At 45.0% G+C, this 19,595-nt stretch overlaps 2 protein-coding genes across 18 annotated transcripts in view; one reads left to right on the top strand and one right to left on the bottom strand.

The window, feature by feature from the left end:
* LOC146396499 (uncharacterized) overlaps window positions 1-19,595 on the bottom strand; it is a 134,545-nt gene that overhangs the window by 6,966 nt on the left and 107,984 nt on the right. For 14 of the 17 annotated variants that reach the window (XR_014826532.1, XR_014826530.1, XR_014826537.1 and 11 more), the window contains one exon: window positions 14,116-16,356. The exons of 2 other annotated variants lie outside the window; for them this stretch is intronic. The gene's annotated coding sequence lies outside the window, so the exon portion shown is untranslated. Of the gene's footprint in view, window positions 1-4,335; window positions 4,673-14,115; window positions 16,357-19,595 lie in introns of those variants that run through there. One more of the 17 variants, XM_084994764.1, reaches the window with a different exon arrangement.
* Window positions 1-19,595, top strand: part of SAP30 (Sin3A associated protein 30) — a 137,049-nt gene that overhangs the window by 93,668 nt on the left and 23,786 nt on the right. The gene's annotated exons all lie outside the window — the stretch shown is intronic.

Genomic DNA, 19,595 nt, shown 5'->3' with positions numbered 1-19,595 from the left:
ATCAAACCCGCAACCTCATGGTTCCTAGTCGGATTCGTTAACCACTGCGCCACAACAGGAACTCCTGTTTCTACTTTTTTAAAAGCACTTAGATTCAGAATTCAGTCTTTTGGGATTTTTCCATTAAAAGTCTTAGCGAGGTGCTGACATTCTCTACCCTGCCGAGGGTGGTGGGGAAACACTGGGCTGCAGGAGACCAAAGGCAAAGGAGCGTTCCCCTGAGACAGGCTTTTGATCATCTCCAGTGTCAGAGCCCATCACAGATGTCAGAGCAGGCAGCTGTGACAGACTCAGTTTCCATGGCAACACAGCCTCTGTGGGGAAGTTGGGATTCCCTCTTCCGTGGGTCTTTCCCCAGTCAGCTGTGAGCTTTGCCCAGCTGTGGGATCCAGCTGGGATCCAGCCGAGGGACCAGGCATCTGGCTTCTTCAGACACAGCTACAAAATGTCCACACATCCTGCCAGGAGTTTATCGAAAGGAAAGAACAAAGCATAGCCAGAGTCAGCAGCAAGAAAGTCTCATTTACCTTTACCCGGGCCAGCTTTCTTGCTTTGTGACTTTGAGATGAGATATAGAGCAGAGTATAGCCTCAATATTAAAAAGCAAGCAAACACTTATAAAAACAAGGCATCCCAGGGGCAGGGAGGGATTGTGCGGGTCGCCCCTCTCCCTGTTCCCTCCTTGCCACCAGTCACAAATTTGAGACTTACTGTTCACTACGGGGGGACTGCTGCCTGGGGTAGGGGGTGGGGGGGAAGGAAGCGAAGTCTGTTAAGATCAGGAAAAAATAAGGATCATGTGATGTTGGAAGTTGGGCTGAAGCTCCCTTTACGCTGTAGGTGTCACAGATCAGGCAAGGCTGCAAAACCAGGCAGCCCTGCCCTCCGTTTGCGTTTGCGGGGAAGGAGCTGAAGCAACCAGTCCTGCTGACTTAACTGCATTAGAATTTTTAAAATTCAAACAATTTTTCAAAGGGGTGAAAAAACTACTTGTTTTCTAACTGAGCTGGCCAGTCACCTGTGACCAGCAGCTAGGTGGGCTTGTTGGGGACTCAGTTGGAAGAGCGGGTCCTGGATTTGATCAGGAAGTTTACCAGGCATGTGGCTTCACAGCAGTGGCTCTGCTGACAAAACAGCTCTCAGCACAGTGGGGGACTCCGGGCGCTCTCCAACTCCCTCTTTCCCCCTTGCTATTTCCACCTGCCACCAGAATCCCTCCCTTTGCTCTAACTTATGTGCTGCTGCGGATGTTTGCCTTCCCACTCATGCCCAGCAGCCCGGCTCCTGAACTCCCAGGAGCTACTGTTTGTCCCCTCCTTACTGGTGCAGTCACTGCAGCCCCCACAGAAGGGTGAGCAGCCAGTCCCTGGAGAGCCATCCATCAGGGTCATAAATGTTCCGTGTTTTACCAAGTTCCCTCAAAGTTCACGGCACACCGAAGCAAAACAATTCTCCTGTATGCATCCTTTTTTTCTCAGCATATTTGCTGCCCATAAGCCTGCATGCAGCGTTTGCGCTTGTGACAAGGGCGCTTGAACCCGGGCTTGCATTTGTGCCGTCGTGTGCAGGAGCGTGGGAATGTGGGGCCAGGGCTCACAGGTGACCAGGTGCACCCACCGCCTTCACTGGCTGTCAGTAGACACTGAGCTGCTCCTGGGCTTGAGTTTTCACTGCTCTCCAGTTTTCTCTTCAGCCTCCCAAGAGGTGGTTTTAATCGCCTCGCTCATTTTAGCATCTCCAAAGGCTGTGGTGAGGAGCTGGCATCCCAGGCTGTGCTGGCTCTCCCCTCCTCTGCTTCTGCCCACACCCCCAGCCTCCCTGGACACGTGCCATGCCCAGTCACCAGGATGGGGCTCCTCTCCATGGACATAAAAGGCAGCCTGTCTGCGTTAACGTCAACTCCAGCTTTCATCCTCTTTTTCTTCTGTAAGCTCTCTCCCCTCTTACTTTAGAAAAGCAGCAAACATTACCTGGCTTCCCAGAGCACGCAGTCCTGTTATTGAATATGTAAGATACTGGGGACAAGACAGACAGACACACACATACACACATAAACACACACGCGACAGACAGACACACACACACACAGCGCACGTCAAAACCAGATTGGCATCCTCTCCTTGTTTTTAATCTATGGCTGCTTCCCATCTAGTTTTCACCTCGTGAAACTTTTGAGCAATCTAATGTCATCACCTCCGCTTCGGACTGAGTTCTAAGGAGCCCTGTGGGACAGATGGGCTAGGAATTTGAAGTCTCTTTCTCCATATTCTTGAATCCTTTCAGTATGTACCTTTTAGTGGGAGGCGTGGTGCATCAACCTGCACATTTGGAGCATCAGGTGAAGAAAGTACATGGAAATGGTAGTTTGGGGGATAACAAGAAGTAGCCACAGATTCCTTTCTCTTTTAGCTGGAGGATTTTCAATCTTTCAATGTAAATTCTCTCGACTGGAGTGAGGCTTCTAGTTTTACCTCTTACCACATGTGGTTTTCAGACTTCTTAGAAGACATCATAATAGTGGAAAACGAGAGAATGACTACAGAACAGGACTTACCTCAGCAAAGTTGGACAACAGTGATAAAATTCCACATTTTTATCTAGAATCCGCCCTGGCATCCTGGTATGATTAAGGCTGGAAAGACACGAGGAAGGCCAGGGAATGTTCCATTACAGCCTGTGATGTCAGCATCCAGACTGACCCAGGGAGGCTGGAGAACAGGGTCTGCATCTGTCTCCAGGCTCTAGGGAAGAATCTGTGCACTGGGAAGATGCTTTTGCCTTTATTGATGCCTGTCCTCTGAACTCTCACAGCACCTGTAACCTTTGATGCACAACTGATGTATCCCGTGCCGTGTGAAGATGCTCTGTTAACTTTCTCTTTGTATGAGGTTGACAGAGTTTGTTTTTGGAGCCCTGCTGCCTTGCAGCTGTCACTGTGGGTGACTTGTCCCCACCCATCCTGCCTAAAGCATTCTTTGGACTAGTGGTCAGCAAACATTTTCTGTAAAGGGCCAGTGTATTTGGTTTGAGGGTTTGTGTTTCCTCCAGATTCAGACGTTGAAACTTGATGCCCAAGTGGTGGTATCTGGAGATGAAGATGCTGGGAGTTGATTGGGTTGTGAAGGATGAGCCCTCAGGAGTGGGACTGGTGCTTTTATATGAGAGGCACCAGAGGAGTCCCTTGCCCTTTCACATGACACAGAGTAAAGAGGTGGCCACTTCTGAACTAGGAAGTGGGCTCTCACCAGACACTGAATCTGCCAGCACCTCAATCTCAGACTTCCTAACCCCCACAACTGTGAGAAATGTTTCCTGTTTACCAGCCTCCCAGTTTATGGTATTTCATTAAAGTGGCCCAAACAGACTAAGACCAGCCAGACAGAATGCATTTTAGGTTTTGTGAACCACATGGTCTCTGTTGCAACAGCTCTACTCTGTAGAAAGTAGCCAGAGATCATCTTAAGTGAATGAGTGAGGCTGTGTTACAATAAAACTTTATTGACAAAATGGGCTGAGGGCCAGATGTGGCCCTTGGCTGTAGTTTGATGGCTTCTAGTCTAAACTGTTTCCAGGCATCTCATTTCCCAGGCTAAGTGACCAGAGCAGGCAGCATGTATGTATGTGTGTGTGACCTCATCCTGGATAGAAAATGGGAGGAGACATCTGAAGTGGACCTCTGGGAAAGGCTTTCTTGATTCTAAGACCTTGCCCCTTGTTTTCCTCTGGACCATGCTGTTTCAGGAGCAGCCACCATATTCCCAGGCTGAGGATGGTCCAACACTGACAGGTCAAGGCTGAGACCCTGACATGCCTCTCCCCAGCCCACTCTGCTGTGGTCTCCCAACTATAAGAATCAGTGGCCTTCTACTGTAAGCCAGTTAGCCTTTTTTCTTGCTAGAAAGCATACTAATTGATTCAGTTATATACCTAAAATGATGTTAAATTGCTGTGAACTGAATCTGGCTTCTCCTTGGGGAAAAATTATATACTTTATGTTTCTGATAAAGAACAGTGTCTGACTTTTTGCAGAAATGATAAAAAAATGCCGTGTTAAAAAATTTTAAATGCCATGTTGAGTAAAACATCCATGATATGTTTAAATAAATTTTTTACAGTGCATATAAACTGATGATTAGGACAGAATAGTCAGTACTTCAAACTCAAATCCCCCTAAATACGTACCACATGACATTCTTGCCTTACATCTCCGTAAGTCCTATGTCGTGTTTAGTGCAGTTCATAGAACCTATTGGGATTTTTAGGGGACATTTCAGAGTTCTCTGAGGAGACTTAAGAATATTTGGGCCCACATGATAAATTCTTGAGACATCATTCAAATCCACTTTTTTAATGGATACTTCTAGGCCCCCTTTTTTTTTCATTTTGTTAACCACAAAAGTCACACAGGGTTATTTTTAAAATTCAGACAGGACAAAATAAAAATAATGGTTCCCCCTTCATGCTGCTAAGGATACTAATATTTCTTTTCTTCTTTGTGATTATGTAGTAGCCCTTATAAGCATCGCATTTCAGGGGACCTGTGAGGTCGGTCATACTAATGCTAAGACACTGTTTGCCTTTTTCACTGCGTGGATGTTTGCACTGATGGTGCAAAAGCAATGGTGGGTAAAACTGCTGGCACCTCTGTATGAAGTCGAGTTGTGGCGTCCAGCTATGTTAGTAGTCATTGCATTATTCAATGCCGTGCGTTCATAGGAACCAAAAAAAAAAAAAAAAAAAGCTGCTTTTAATTCAGCATGTTCTTCAAGAATTAGTAAAAAGTACTACTTTCATTCAGTCTCAACCCTGAGTATGCATGTTTTTAATATTCTGTGAGACAAAATGGGGCCCACACATAAAGCATCCCTGCTGCAGGCAAGGTCCTACAAGGACAAGCATGTGTGCCATTATCTGTGTTATAAGCTTAACGAGCCTCTTTTCTCATTAAACACTATTTTTACTTGCAAGGCAGATTATGGTTATTCAGATTGAGTTTTGGCAGATAATTTCTCTCAAATGAACCAAAAGATCCAGTTACATCAAGGAATGTTGCCAATGATAAAGTGTGGGCTTTCAAGTGAAAATCTGAATTCTAAAGAATTTGTGCCTGCCACTGTGAGCCTAATAGCTTCTGTTTTTTATCATTTATTTATATATATATATTTTTTTTTTTCTACTGTACAGCATGGTGACCCAGTTACACTTACATGTATACATTCTTTTTTCTCACATTACATGTTCCATCATAAGTGACTAGACAGAGTTCCCAGTGCTACACAGCTGGATCCCATTGCTAATCCATCCCGAAGGCAACATTCTGCATCTATTTACCCCAAGCTCCCAGTCCCTCCTACTCCCTCCCCTTCCCCCCTTGGCAACCACAACTCTATTCTCCAAGTCCATGATTTTCTTTTCTGTGGAAAAGTTCCTTTGTGCCATGTATTATATTTCAGATATAAGTGATATCATATGTTATTTGTCTTTCTGACTTACTTCACTCAGGACAAGAGTCTCTAGTTCCATCCATGTTGCTGCAAATGACATTATTTTGTTCTTTTTTATGGCTGAGTAGTATTCCATTGTGTATATATACACCACATCTTCCTAATGCAATCATCTACCAGTGGACATTTGGGTTGATTCCATGTCTTGGCTGTTGTGAATAGTGTTGCAATGAACATGCGGGTACATGTATCTTTTTAAAGGAGAGTTTTAAGGAGAGTTTTGTCCAGATATATGCCCAAGAGTGGGATTGCTGGGTCATGTGGTAGTTCTATGTATAGTTTTCTGTTTTTTGGTTTTTTTTGTCTTTTTGCTATTTCTTGGGCCGCTCCTGCGGCATATGGAGGTTCCCAGGCCAGGGGTCCAATCGGAGCTGCAGCCACTGGCCTACGCCAGAGCCACAGAAACGCAGGATTCGAGCCACGTCTGCAACCTACACCACAGCCCATGGCAATGCCGGATCCCTAACCCACTGAGCAAGGGCAGGGATCGAACCCGCAAACCTCATGGTTCCTAGTCGGATTCGTTAACCACTGCTCCACGACGGGAACTCCTATATAGTTTTCTAAGATACCTTCATACTGTTCTCCATAGTGGTTGTACCAATTTACATTCCCACCAACAGGGCAGGAGGGTTCCCTTTTCTCCACACCCCCTCCAGCATTTGTTATTTGTGGACTTATTCATGATGGCCGTTCTGACTGGTGTGAGGTGGTATTTCATGATAGTTTTGATTTGCATTTCTCTAATAATCAGTGATGTGAGCATTGTTTCAAGTGCTTGTTGGCCATCTGTATTTGATAGCTTCTTAATACTAGAAGCATTTCTGATGAGCCAGTGGTGTTACTAATTACTGTGAGTTTTTGGATACTGCACCATGAACTGTGTCATCATCTGGAAGAAACACAGAACCTGCTGTGGGGTTGTAGACTCACATTACATAACCTTTAAGCAACTGCCATTTGTCCAGTTGTGGAGCAACTGCCAACTTGTCCAGTTGTCCAGAGTCAGAGAAGGGGAGCTACAGTGATCTTAGACAGCTGTTAAAATCCTCCTCCCTTTTCCAAAGATACATCTGTTTGAGGGTGGATTTTTTTCATATGTTTTACCCAAAGAGCATATCTCAATGGATTGACTCACAAGAAGATATGAGAGTCCAGCCAACTCCCATGAAGTCAGACATTAAGGAAACTTGCACAGGTGTGAAAACAATGCGATGCTTCCCCTTGATTAAAAAAAAAAAAAAATATATATATATATATATATACACACACACACATAGTTATTTTTCATACAGAATATTGTTAACATAAAGTGAACGGTAAATGTACTTTTAAAATTTCTCCCTTTGAATATCTAATATAATCAATATCAATAGAAATAGCAAACATAAACAAAACCTCTCTGAGGTACTCAGTAATTTTTAAGAATGTAAAGGAATTTTTCAGAATCCAGAACCATAGGTTTGGAAGTGTATTTCATGAAACGGGAAAATACTAGAGATATTATGTCAAGGGGTAAAAAGCAGAATATTGGACACGTAGTGACTCCACCTATGGAAAAAAAACATATGTGCACAGAAAAGAATAGGATGGAACACTACAAAATAATAATAATTTAGGTAACTTAAGTTTTATTTTCATAAAATTCCCAAGTTTTCTACAATAAAAAAAGTTTTGCAGGAGTTCCCATCGTGGCTCAGTGGTTAATGAATCTGACTAGGAACAATGAAGTTACGGGTTCGACCCCTGGCCTTGCTCAGTGGGTTAAGGATCCGGCGTTGCCGTGAGGTGTAGGTTGCAGACACGGCTCGGATCCCGCATTGCTCTTGCTCTGGCATAGGCTGGCGGCTACAGCTCCGACTGGACCCCTAGCCTGGGAACCTTCATATGCCACGTGTATGGCCCTAGAAAAGGCAAAAAGGCGAAAAAAAAAAAAAAAAAGTTTTACAGAGTTCCCATTGTGGCTCAGCAGGTTGAGAACCCAACTAGTATCCATGAAGACTCAGGTTTGATTCCTGGCCTCACTCAGTGGGTTAAGGATCCAGCATTGCTGTGAGCTGTGGTATAGGCTGCAGACGCAGCTCGGACCCAGTGTTTCTGTGGCTGTGGTGTAGGACTGGAGCTGCAGCTCCAATTTGACCCCTAGCCTTGGAACTTCCATATGCCTCAGGTACAGCCCTAAAAAGAAAAAAAAATTTGCTTCTATAATCAGGAAGAATAAAATTTTAGTTCTGACCACAGAATATATATACATCTGCCCTGTAATAGTGGCAGCCACTAAAAGAACATCATGTTTTCCTTTTATTAGTTGTTTATAAGGATTTAATGTCTGATTATGAGACAGTGAGATTTTTATTTTTGTATATGTGGTTTTCCCCCCTTTTTTTGGGCCATACTTGTGGCATATGGAAGTTTCCTGGCCTGGGATCAAATCCAAGCTGGATCTGTGACCTATATCACAATGGCAGCAACACTGGATCCTGAACCCACTGCACCAAAATGGGAACTGAACTGGCAACACCACAGAGACAAGCCAGATCATTAACCCACTGCACCACAGCAGGAACTCCAACAGTGAGATTTTTAAATGAAGAAACTTCCCCAAATTAAATGAATGTATTTCTTCCTGGTAGTTCCCTTAGGAGGCTATGTGCTTATTCAAATGCCATTTTTTTGGAGCTCCCAGTGAAGAACTGTCTCTAAAGAGTCAGCCACAGAAGAAATTTATCTCCTATCTCAAGATACAGAATTCTCTCTCTTCCCTCCTCCGCCAGCTTAAGCTAATGGCTTGTGTGCTTGTTGACACTGACCCTGAAAGCTGTTAGGGAAGACCATGGGGCCATCTTCAGGGGAGGAGCCCAGAAGAGCCCCTAGTCTCCATATGAAAGCAAATCTATTTGTGGACTGTAGGGTTTATTTGGCTGTCCTCCACAAAGGTGAAGAAAAAGAAATTACATTTTCCTTTCTATCCCTACTCAGTACAGAGCACCATGCTGAGCACAAAGCAAAGTTTCAATTACTGATGTTAACTGGGGCATCTGTGACATTCCTGAGTACTAGCTGGGGCCTGGATTGCCTGTTTTGATTTATCACTCAACTAAAGAAAAGCTGAGAATTACCGGCTGGTTTAGACTCATGGTTAAGTCAGTTTCCCCCAACAGCCTAAAATTTGGTCTCCTACTGAGGTGAGCAACTCATCCCAGTTTGCTCAGGATATTTCTCATTTTAGCACTAGAACATCTCAGGAGCTCCCTCAGACCTAGGCTGACTGGGGTGGTTGGTCACTCTCTCTGCAGGTGACCCAATTTTATAAGCAGGCAGCTTCCCTATGTCTTAGTTTGACTTAGCTTCTCCAGCCAAGCCAATTCACCCAAGGCCAGCCAAAGCTGGATGGAGCATCTGACCTCAGGTGCATGTCACTGTCCTGCAGACGAACAAGCCAGAACAAAGGGACTAACTGCCCCAAATGTATAACCTGGTTATAATTTTCCCAGGAGAGCTTGGGCTCCTGGCCTCCCCACCCACTCCTTTTCAAGAATGACTGCTAGGGGAGTTCCCGTAGTGGCGCAGTGGTTAATGAATCCAACTAGGAACCATGAGGTTGGGGGTTCGATCCCTGGCCTTGCTCAGCGGGTTAATGATCCGACGTTGCCGTGAGCTGTGGTGTAGGTTGCAGATGTGGCTCGGATCCCAAGTTGCTGTGGCTCTGGCGAAGGCCGGTAGCTACAGCTCCGATTAGACCCTAGCCTGGGAACCTCCGTATGCCGCGGGAGCGGCCCAGGAAATAGCAAAAGGACCAAAAAAAAAGAATGACTGCTAGGGTTGAGTCATCACTTCTATGTTGATGAGTCATCACTTCTATATTGCTGACCAGCCCGGCACAACCCTCCTCAGCCTAAGGCTTTGGGCCAGGATTTGACATGTTGGAAAACTTATGTCCCTTGAAAAGAAACCCCAGCAAATGAAAACCTATTTTTATTTATTTTTGCATTCAGAGAGGAGCGGCAATGTCATCCATGTCCTGGACACATCTTAATTTGTGGATTTTCTCTTATTTGACTTTCTTAATTGGATGAAAGTTATGCCGGGCTGATTTATGGATCTCCAGCGGTGCCAGGCATCATTTCAAATGTGCACAGCTGCTCTGCAGGAGTTTAACTTGGCGGATAGTATGAAACCCTGGAATTGTGTCATCTATTAGTATATGCGTACAATAGCCTCCTTGTGCAGGTTCTTCAAGAATCCCTGCAGGCGTGGTTGGGCCTGGGGGTTTAAGGGGGTGCACAGAGTGATGTATTCTGTTGGAAGGCTTTCAGGGTTTCCATAAGGAAGGATGAGAGCACATTCTGTGCCACTGATAAGCGCCCGAGGGAATCACAGAGACGGACTGACGTGGGGAGGGCAACAGAATGAAAGGAGTTCCACGCTGGGAACTCCTGTTTCAGGGGCTGTCCGGGCGATGTAAGACATGCGATGCTGACAACAGGCTCCCTCGCTCTGACATGTCACAGGGAAGCAGCTAAAGGGGGCGGTGGGGGGGTAAGCTAATGCAAGTGTCTGTGGGCATAAATAACCTGAAAAGCTCTGCTGACAATAGAAAATCTGGCATCCAGAGTAGTTAACAATGCTATCTTCAAATTCAAAGGGCCCTGAGATTTGTCACTGTTGTCCTTTGTAGTCAAGGATGATGCTGTTGACACTGTGGTTATCCCTGTCAGCCAGTGTGGCTGAAAATACCTGCTTGTGACAGATGATAAGGCCTCTCCGAGGGACCGAGGAGAGCCTGTTTTGGGTTTGTGTGTGTGGGCCTCCCAGCACATAGCTCGGCTTGACACAAAGCCAGGGTGTCTCTGTCTGCAGCGACCCAGCTGCTCTGGCCGCAGGCCCTTGGCTCTATTCTTGTGCATCCCTCCCCTGGGTCCTGTGGCGAGTCCCTTCCTGACTGGCCTGCTTGCTTCTCCTGCACCAGCCTCTTCCCTACACTTTGAGGTGAGAAAAGCCCTTTCAGGTGGGCAGTGTTCTCCAACAGCTTTCTTGATGGGTGACTTTATTTTGCCACTTCAAAACTGAATGTTTTCACCTAGAAAGCTATTTGAGGCTGAAAGAACACTTCCCCCTGCTTTCTCGGTGCTGCCTGTCTCAGAACGGGGAAAAGCAGAGGAAATGCTCTGGGCCGATGGGCGCCTCTCCTGTCAGTGGACTAAGTGGACAATCACACAATTTGTCTTAAAAATGGTTCCACAGCAACCTATACTCAAAATCCATTTTTAGGCCAGAAATTCTGCAAGGCTCATCTCTCATCCTAACACTGGGTATTCACAAGCTGGTGACAGAGGTCAGAAGGCCTTCCTGCTCAGGGGACTGGCTGGGGACAGTACTGAGGTCTCCACCCACAGCAAGTGCCGCCTGCTGCCCAGCACTTCACCTCTCTGGCAAATAAATACCTTTCTACCTGTGGGTTCCGGACAGAGGTTAGGAAAGATAGTAAAAGGGCTTCTCAATGGTGCCTTAGCCTTAAAACCTCCTTTGGGAGGAACTGCAAACTGTCTTGAACCAGGAAGCCCTAGAATCTTAATAGGTACTTAGCTGCTGAGCCAATCGCTGACCAGGTCTTCCTCCAGATGAGTCTGAACTGAGGGTAGCTTTATACATAAGAAAGTTGTGGTGAGGATGGCTGAGAGATAAGAGGGTGGAATGAGACCCACACTAGTCACTGGGCTTCCCCGGGAGGACTTGACCCAGGGCATCCCAAGTAGCAAAGGGACACCGGATGTCCAAGAAGGGGCGTTTTCTTGGGAGAGAGAAGGGGCCTGGAATTAGGATGGGGAGGGACCAAAAACAGACTTTGCCTACTTCACAATTTTGCTCTCTTTGGTTTGAGGTCACCCAAGAGAGTTCCATCTGACATAATTTTTGAAGTCACTTCTCCAAGGAATGTCTCAGAATTAGCTTTCATCTCTTCTTGGTCCTCTAAGGACACTGGAAATAAGGCACAGAGTCCCCAAGACTCTGGCACAGATAGCAATGACCTCTGATCTTGGAGAGAACGAGATATTAACTAAGAGGAATAAGATAGAGAGTAAGCAAGCATCTATTATGTTCTGTCACTCCCATTTAATAGATGAGGAAACTGAAGTTCAGTTACTGGACCAGGACCATGTGAGAGTGAAATAGCAAATCTGGGATCTAAACAGAGCCCATCTAACAGGGGCGTACAGGTCAACCAGTTAGCACAGCTTAGAGAGCTGCTTATATTTGATCTCTCCAGCTCCATCTCAGACCTGCAGGCTTCTCTCTCAAGTCTTGAGTGAGAACTTTGCCAGGAAGATGGGAAGTTCTCCTCATGGAATTTGAGAAACCACTGACTAAAGAATAAGCCTCAACAGTATCTCTGACGGCCTTAAAAAGTAGTAAATACCATACATACACAGTAGTAAAGCCAAGGTCCCAGGCTGTGGAGGTGAAGGGGCTGGAGTGTCTTTTTTAAAAAGTGATAAACATTGAAAATGACACCATCTACCCCTTGGTCATTCTGAAGGTACCATGCAAATTCTGTTCTTAGACCAATACCTAAATTGTTTTAATTAATAAACCTTATTTTGATGAGTTAATGTAATGCTCTTAACCTCTACTATATGTTGGACAAGAGGAAATAAGTTACTCTGAGATAACTCTTGAAAGATCCTAATAGGTTTGAATTGCTAGGCATCCAAGAAGTTACTCAGAAAAGTGACTGACATCGCTTTAAAATTAACATATGCCTGCAAGGCTGAGCCCATAGGGTTTCCTTCCTTCTCCACTGAATTTCTAAGTGTCAGGAATCCTCATCTCCATGGCCTGTGACATGACAGGGCCCCTTCTTTTTTTTTTGTCTTTTTGCCTTTTCTAGGGCCGCTTCTGCGGCATATGGAGGTTCCCAGGCTAGGGGTCTAATCGGAGCTGTAGCCGCCGGCCTACGCCAGAGCCACAGCAACGCAGGATCTGAGCTGCGTCTGCAACCTACACCACAGCTCATGGCAATGCTGGATCCTTAACCCACTGAGCGAGGCCAGGGATTGAACCCACTCAATCCGAGTTCCTGGTTCCTAGTTGGACTCGTTAACCACTGAGCCATGACGGGAACTCCATGGGCCCCTTCAGTTACAAAATTGCTTTGGGAAACCTCCAAGCCTGGGTATTCCTTTTCTATCAGGTGAGAACATGGAGACAAAACAGCCATGCATCCTGATGGCAGCAGAATAGTAAACCAGAGAGCTAGGACTAGAATCTAGAACAGGAGTGCTCTGAGCACTGCCTGCCATGTTCCCTCCTCCACAGTACACAGGAGCATTCATTAAAGATCATGCTTTTGCATAAGGCAGCCAACAGCAGCAGCACCTGTCATCTGAAGCCAAGGTCCCAGGCTGCAGAGTTGAAAGAGCTGGAGTGTCTTTTAAAAAAAAATTATCTTTTAATTGCAGTATAATTGACTTAAAATGTGTTAGTTTCAAGTGTACAGCAAAGCGAGTCAATTATACATACATATCTATTTTCTCTTATAGGTTATTTCAAAATATTGAGTCTAGTTCCCTGGGCTATACAGTAGGTCCTTGTTGGTTGTCTGTTTTATATATAGTGGTGTATATCCGTTAATCCCAAAGTCCTAATTTATCCCTCCCCTACTTCCTATTTGATAACTGTAAGTTTGTTTTCCATGTCTGTGGATCTATTTCTGTTTTCTACATAAGTTCATTTGTATCTTTTCTTAGATTCTACATATAAGCAGTATCATATGATATTTGACTTACTTCATTTAGTATGAGAATCTCTAGGTCCATCCATGTTGCTGCTAATAGCATTATTTTATTCTTTTTTATGGCTGAGTAGTATTCCATTGTGTATATGTACCACATCTTCTTTATCCATTCATCTGTGGATAGCCATCACAGTTGTTTCCATGTCTTGGCTATTGTAAATAGTGCTGCTATGAACACTGAAGTGCATGTACTTTTCTTTTTTTTTCTTTTTTGGCCACACCATGGCATATGGAGTTCCTGGGCTAGGGATCAGATCTGAGCCACAGTTGCAACCTAAGCTGCAGCTGCAGCAATGCTGGATCCTTAGCCTACTGTGCGGGGCTGGTGATCGAACCTGTGTCCCAGTGCTCTCAAGATGCCACCAATCCTGCTGCACCACAGCAGGAACTCCTGTACTTTTCAAATTATAGTTTTCTCCCAAAATATGCCCAGCAGTGGGATTATAGGATCATATGGTAGTTCTATGTCTAGTTTTTTAAGGAACTTCCATTCTGTTCTCCACAGTGGCTGCACCAATTTACATTCTCCCCAACAAGGGAGGGTTTCTTTTTGGGGCTGGAGGATCTCTTGCCTTGGCGTGGGATTGACCCAAGGGATTGACTGGAGTACAAAAGGAAGGACACTGAGGATAAAAGCCTGGCCTGGCCTGAATTGGGCAGCTCTAGTGGCACTCAGTGTAATGAAGCATTTTCAAACTACCCATGAAATATCTTTTAGGTGATAAAATCTTTATGTTCAAACTGCTAGAAAATATTTGAAACAAGCCATTCCTAAGTATGTTGAGGCAAGTATTCATAAAACACATTACACATATGTGTAAGTTAAATTTTTTTATTAAATAGAATTGAATTCAATAGTTTTAAAAAGGGTTTGCTATTGGGTTACATGGAGGAATGTATGTGGTTTGATTGTAGCCCTTACTTTTCAATGCTTTGAATGTCAAAAAGACATAGGATGGCACCTTTCTTAGGAAATATATGATTTATAATATTCTCCACACTCAATTAAAATTGAGTGTGTATTAGTCAAGATTAGATTACCAGAATATCCAAAATAACAGTGGTTTAAAGGAAATAAAGTTTCTTTTTCTCTCTTGTAAAGAGGTCAGGAGTCTGTTCATGGATGGTTTGGTGGCTTCATGGTGTCAGGGACCCATGCTCCTCCTATCTTGTTATCACTATGGGTGAATTCTATTTTCAAATTCACCTCATGGCCCAACATGGCTGTGGAACTCCAACAATCATATCTGCCATCTAGGCAGTAGGGAGTGAAAGTAAGGGAATGCTCTCTTCCACTTCCATCTCCTTGGCTAGGACCCTGTAATATGCCACATCTGGGTATACAGTAGGCTGATAAATGTATGATTTTAGCTAGACATAATGTTCTCAGCTAAAACAATAACTGGGATTATTTTTACAAAGAAAAAAGGGAGAATAAATATTTAGAAACAATTAGGAATCTGCCACAGCTTGGTTCTAGAACCTATTCCCATCATCTTGTTTCCTAGGCTCCCCACACATGCTCCTTCCATATCCTCTCTTGCATATGTGCATTTTACAAAAAGACCCTATTGCTTGAGAGATGCAGAGCCATGCAGAATAGAAAAGATCATTAGGGGTTGAAACTAAGTCAAACTAGGGAGCTTGTGGCTATGATTATTTTGCTTTATTATCAATACCATTTATATTATCAAAAAACTTTCTGTGTACTAGAACATGTAGGGGAAAGTGTCAGAAGTGTTAAGAAATAGAATATGGAATTCCTGCCTCCACTTTAGACTTTCTCATTTAGGAGAGATGAGACTCCCACAGTAAGGTCCTGTCAAGAACTGTGAAAGGCCTGAGATTTTCCCCTACTTGTAAGTTATGAGCTAGCCTGACAGTGTCCTAGATGCTGGCAGGAGACACAGGACACGGGGTCAGAGATAAAGGACTTTATCATAGCAATAGTCCAAGTGCCAGTCTTTTCTTGTGCTAGTTCCCAGGCCCTGATTCCCACAGGGTGACTCAGATGGCCACGTGACAACTGCATGGGCAGCGGGTCACATTACAGGAGAGGAATTCTGAGCATAAGGAATGCAAGTCTTCTAAAATGAGAAGAAAGGCAGCCTGCTCCTCTCCAGAGGGAAACATTGTCTCTGTGGTTCCAGGCGGTACATTGTATAAACATCCTTGTAAAGATGGTCCATCCAGTACAAGGGTGGTCAGTGTCTTCCCCGATGCCTACATAAAGGCCCGTGGAGAATTATCTCCTCACTGATGTGAAGCAGTGCACACCAACCACTGCCCTAGGACAGAAGCCAAACACTCCCTGCATCCCCTTGTGAGTGATAAGGGCAAGCCTGGACGGAGAGAGAAGGCTCTGGCCCACCTGTGCAGGTATAGCGATGGGTGTGACATGCATTTGCAAACATACCAAAGGCCAGTTTGGTTGAAGGGTGAGTGTTTTAGGAAAGCAGTGGGAGGTTGGACGGGTCCCAAGAGGGCCTGGAATACTGGAGAAACTTTCTGAATCCTTGTAAAGGGACAGTAATGGTGCCAGCTGGCAAATCAATGTAGGATGGGATAGAGTAGAGGAGCTTGGAGGCAAGGCAGAGACCACTGGAAGGTTACCACCATGGTCTGGGCATCAAGTGCTGGATACTTGAACTTTTCCCATAGGACAGGAAAACATACCTGTATTCATTCGATTTTGTTTTCTTTGCTATAGAGCACTCAGGCAACCTTTGCAGGGAACTTTACATGTGTGAGGGTCAATGGATAGCATCATTGACAAATCTATTACCTCGAGAGGCATCTCCTAGACTCTCAGGAGGTGTCACCTAGGTGTTTAGTGCTGGTCCTCTCATGTACTTCAGGATCAGGTCCTTCCCTGAAGTGTCAGAGTCAGGTCCAAAGGACCTGGGAACCCTTCCTCCATCTAATCATTGAAGAAAGTGGCTCTGAGGGATTCTGTGATGCAGGATTCTGTGATGCTGTCGATGCAGGATTCTGTGATGCTGTCGATGGGGACTTGAGTCTCAAGTAGAGCATCCTTGTGAAATGCTGGGTTAACACCTGTGTGGTAATGATATCCACAGGAGTGAGAAGGAAACAACTCAAAGGATATATTTACATCCAGTTATAGATAATTAGGTGACCTGACTTGAACTCAGTGAATCTGAAGGTCCAATTTGTCTCAAAAAGATGAGAGCACACACTGAGTCTTTTCCAGGGAAGCCTCTTTGCCAGCTGCAGTATTTCATGGTTGTCTGCCATCACCTAGAATGCAGGCGTGTGCACACACACAAATAATTGCTTTAATTCACACTTGTGTTGCTTCATCATATTAGAAAGGAACTCCCCATGTAAGAGAATAGCTGCATGGAGAACAGCTGAGAATGTGAGCACAGTGAAGTGTGTGAACGACTGGAAGGGTTTAGGAGAAAGTAGGAAGGGCTGCCTGCCCCGCTGTGACCAGATCCAAAAGGCTGCATGTGGTGTCCTGGGGAATGATAACTCCATCAGGGTGGAGGAGCTGATGTCAGGGTCCCTGCCTCCCAGGGGCTCTGCCCAGAGAGTGGTCTTGCTTCATGGGCCATTGTTGACCCTGCCTCCCAGAGGAGCTGTGAAAGGGGCCAGGGGAGGCTCTTTCCTCCATCTCTATACCAGAGGCCAGTAAGGAATAGAGGACACTTAGGAGCCAATGCATCTGTTTGCTTCTCAACAAAACTAGCAGTAAACGTGCTGAAGCCCAGGGCAGCCTGGCCTCTGCCTCCACCTTGTTGCTTAGAAAGGCCTCCTGCAGGAGGAGGGCTCCAGGGCACAGAGAGCTCACCAAGCACAACTGTGAGGGAATGAGAAAGCATCTAGCACTTCCAGAAAAATGCAGCAATTTCTCAAGACAGAGAGACGAAGATGATTGGTGTCTGATTAGCATGCTGATAAAAACAGTGATGACACCTAGCAGAGAGAGGGTTTCCCCCAACCCTGTTCAGAAGACTTGTGGAATGGAGCCGATTCTTTGTGTTTCTTTGTCGTTAAGAAAAATAGTCCTGCTTTGAGTTTGCCTCTGTTTTCTGAAGTCGCAACAGTGGATAACCACCCCTACTCTTTCAAGTGTAACCGATCCTTAAGGCTTGGCCTGCATAACAAGTGGTCTCCCCACCACTTCCCTGTGAGGTGTCTGTCCTTCCCCTGCGGCCAGCGAAGCCTGCACTCGGGGCTGCCTGGGCGCCCTGACACCTGTCACGCCATATTCTTTACTCAGGTTTTACTGACAAGACCTTGCTGTCTGTGGTATTGCAGGCACGTGAGGATGCTCAAAGAGCAATTATGACCCTGTAGTAGCTAAGGAGTGTGTGCAAGTTAGACCTGCAAGATGTGGATAGATCGGGTCTTAGGTCCCGCTCAGGCTCTGTCCTCTTGTCCCTCCCGCCCCCACTCTCAGCATCCTCGCCTTGTCTCCCCAAAGGAGTCCTTGTTCCCTGATGAAAGCATTCCATTTGTAAAAGGTCTGTTTATAAATCTGGGGGGCAGGTGATGGTGGAGGTGCCCACCAGTAAAGGCACAAAGATCCTGTGTGCACAGGCCTTTGCTGGGCTGTGGGTTCCCTAATGGGAACTGGAATTTCATGACCCCTTGCTGCCCTGAGGAGGCAGACTCAATGCTGTGACTCAAACTCAAAATTAAAGGGGCACTAATAGGGCTATTATAGGCTGAGATATATAGGGGACCATATACAAAGCCACCCTGACACCGTTTCAAGGGAATTTAAGAGCCTTCAAATTAGACCAGCCAGGGAAGACAAAAACCAGATGAATAACAACTGTTTAGCCCTACACTTGTCCTACAAAACTGTGATGCAAGTCATGTATAGAATTTTAAATGTTTTAGTAGCCATATCAAAAGTTAGAAAAGAAATGGGAGTTCCTATCATGGTGCAGCGGAAACGAATCTGAATAGGAACCATGAGGTTTCCTTGCTCAGTGTGTTAAGGATCCGGTGTTTCTATGAGCTGTAGTGTGGGTTGCAGACACGGCTTGGTTCTGGTGTTGCTGTGGCTCTGGTGCAGGCTGGCAGCTAGAGCTCCAATTGAACCCCTAGCCTGGGAATCTCCATATGCCATGGGTGGGGCCCTAAAAAAAAAAAAAAAAAAGAGACAATAAATAAATAAATAAAAATTAGAAAAGAAATGGAGAGTTCCAGTCATGGCTCAGTGGTTAACAAACTCAACTAGTATCCAAGAGGATGCAGGTTTGATCCCTGGCCTTGCTCAGTGGGTTAAGGATCCAGCATTGCCACGAGCTGTGGTGTAGGTCGCAGACGTGGCTTGGATCTGGCATTGCTGTGGCTGTGACATAGGCCAGCAGCTACAGCTCTGATTCAACCCCTAGCCTGGGAAACTCCATATGCCACAAGTGTGGCCCTAAAAAGACCAAAAAAAAAAAAAAAGAAATGAGTGAAATTACTTTTAATCTATTTCATTTAACCCAGTATACCTAAAATATTATCATTTCAATATGTAGCCAATGTAAAAAATTGTTTTTGAAACAGTTGACGTTTCATACTAGTCTTCCTATCGTGACATGCAATTTTTTTACTTTTTAAATTTTATCGGCGCATAGTTGATCTACAATGTTGTATTAGTTTCAGGTGTACAGCAAAGTGAATCAGTTATACATATACATATATATATATTCTTTTTTCCCCATATAGGTTATTACAAATTATTGAGTAGCCCTCCCTGTTCCATATAGTAGGTCCTTGTTACCTATTTTATATGGAGTAGCGTGTATATGTTAATCCCATCTTCCCAGTTTATCTCTCCCTCCTCCCATGGTTTCAATCCCTTTGGTAACCATTAAGTTTGATTTCAAAATGTGAATTTGTTTCTTTTATAAATGTGTTCTTTTGTATCCTTTTTTTTTTTTTTTTTTTTTTTTTGTCTTTTTGCCATTTCTTGGGCCGCTCCCGTGGCATATGGAGGTTCCCAGGCTAGGGGTCTAATCAAAGCTGTAGCCACCGGCCTACACCAGAGTCACAGCAATGCAGGATCTGAGCCGCGTCTGCAATCTACACCACAGCTCACGGCAAAGCCAGATGGTCAACCCACTGAGCAAGGCCAGGGATCGAACCCGCAACCCCATGGTTCCTACTCGGATTCGTTAACCACTGAGCCATGATGGGAACTCCTCATTTTTACAATTGAGTCCATATATAGATGGCATCATATGGTATTTATCTTTCTCTGTCTTACTTAGTATGATATCTCTAGGTCCATCCTCACTGCTGTAAATGGCATTGTTTCATTCTCT

The sequence above is a fragment of the Sus scrofa genome, chromosome 14 (assembly GCF_054392235.1).
Source record: "Sus scrofa isolate SSC_HxYL_T2T_F1_AM1 chromosome 14, Sscrofa_HxYL_maternal_Yorkshire_Landrace_v2.0, whole genome shotgun sequence".
Taxonomy (NCBI): Eukaryota; Metazoa; Chordata; class Mammalia; order Artiodactyla; family Suidae; genus Sus; species Sus scrofa.
The sequence above is the reverse complement of the archived record's forward strand: the minus strand, read 5'-3'. Positions and strand labels throughout refer to the sequence as shown.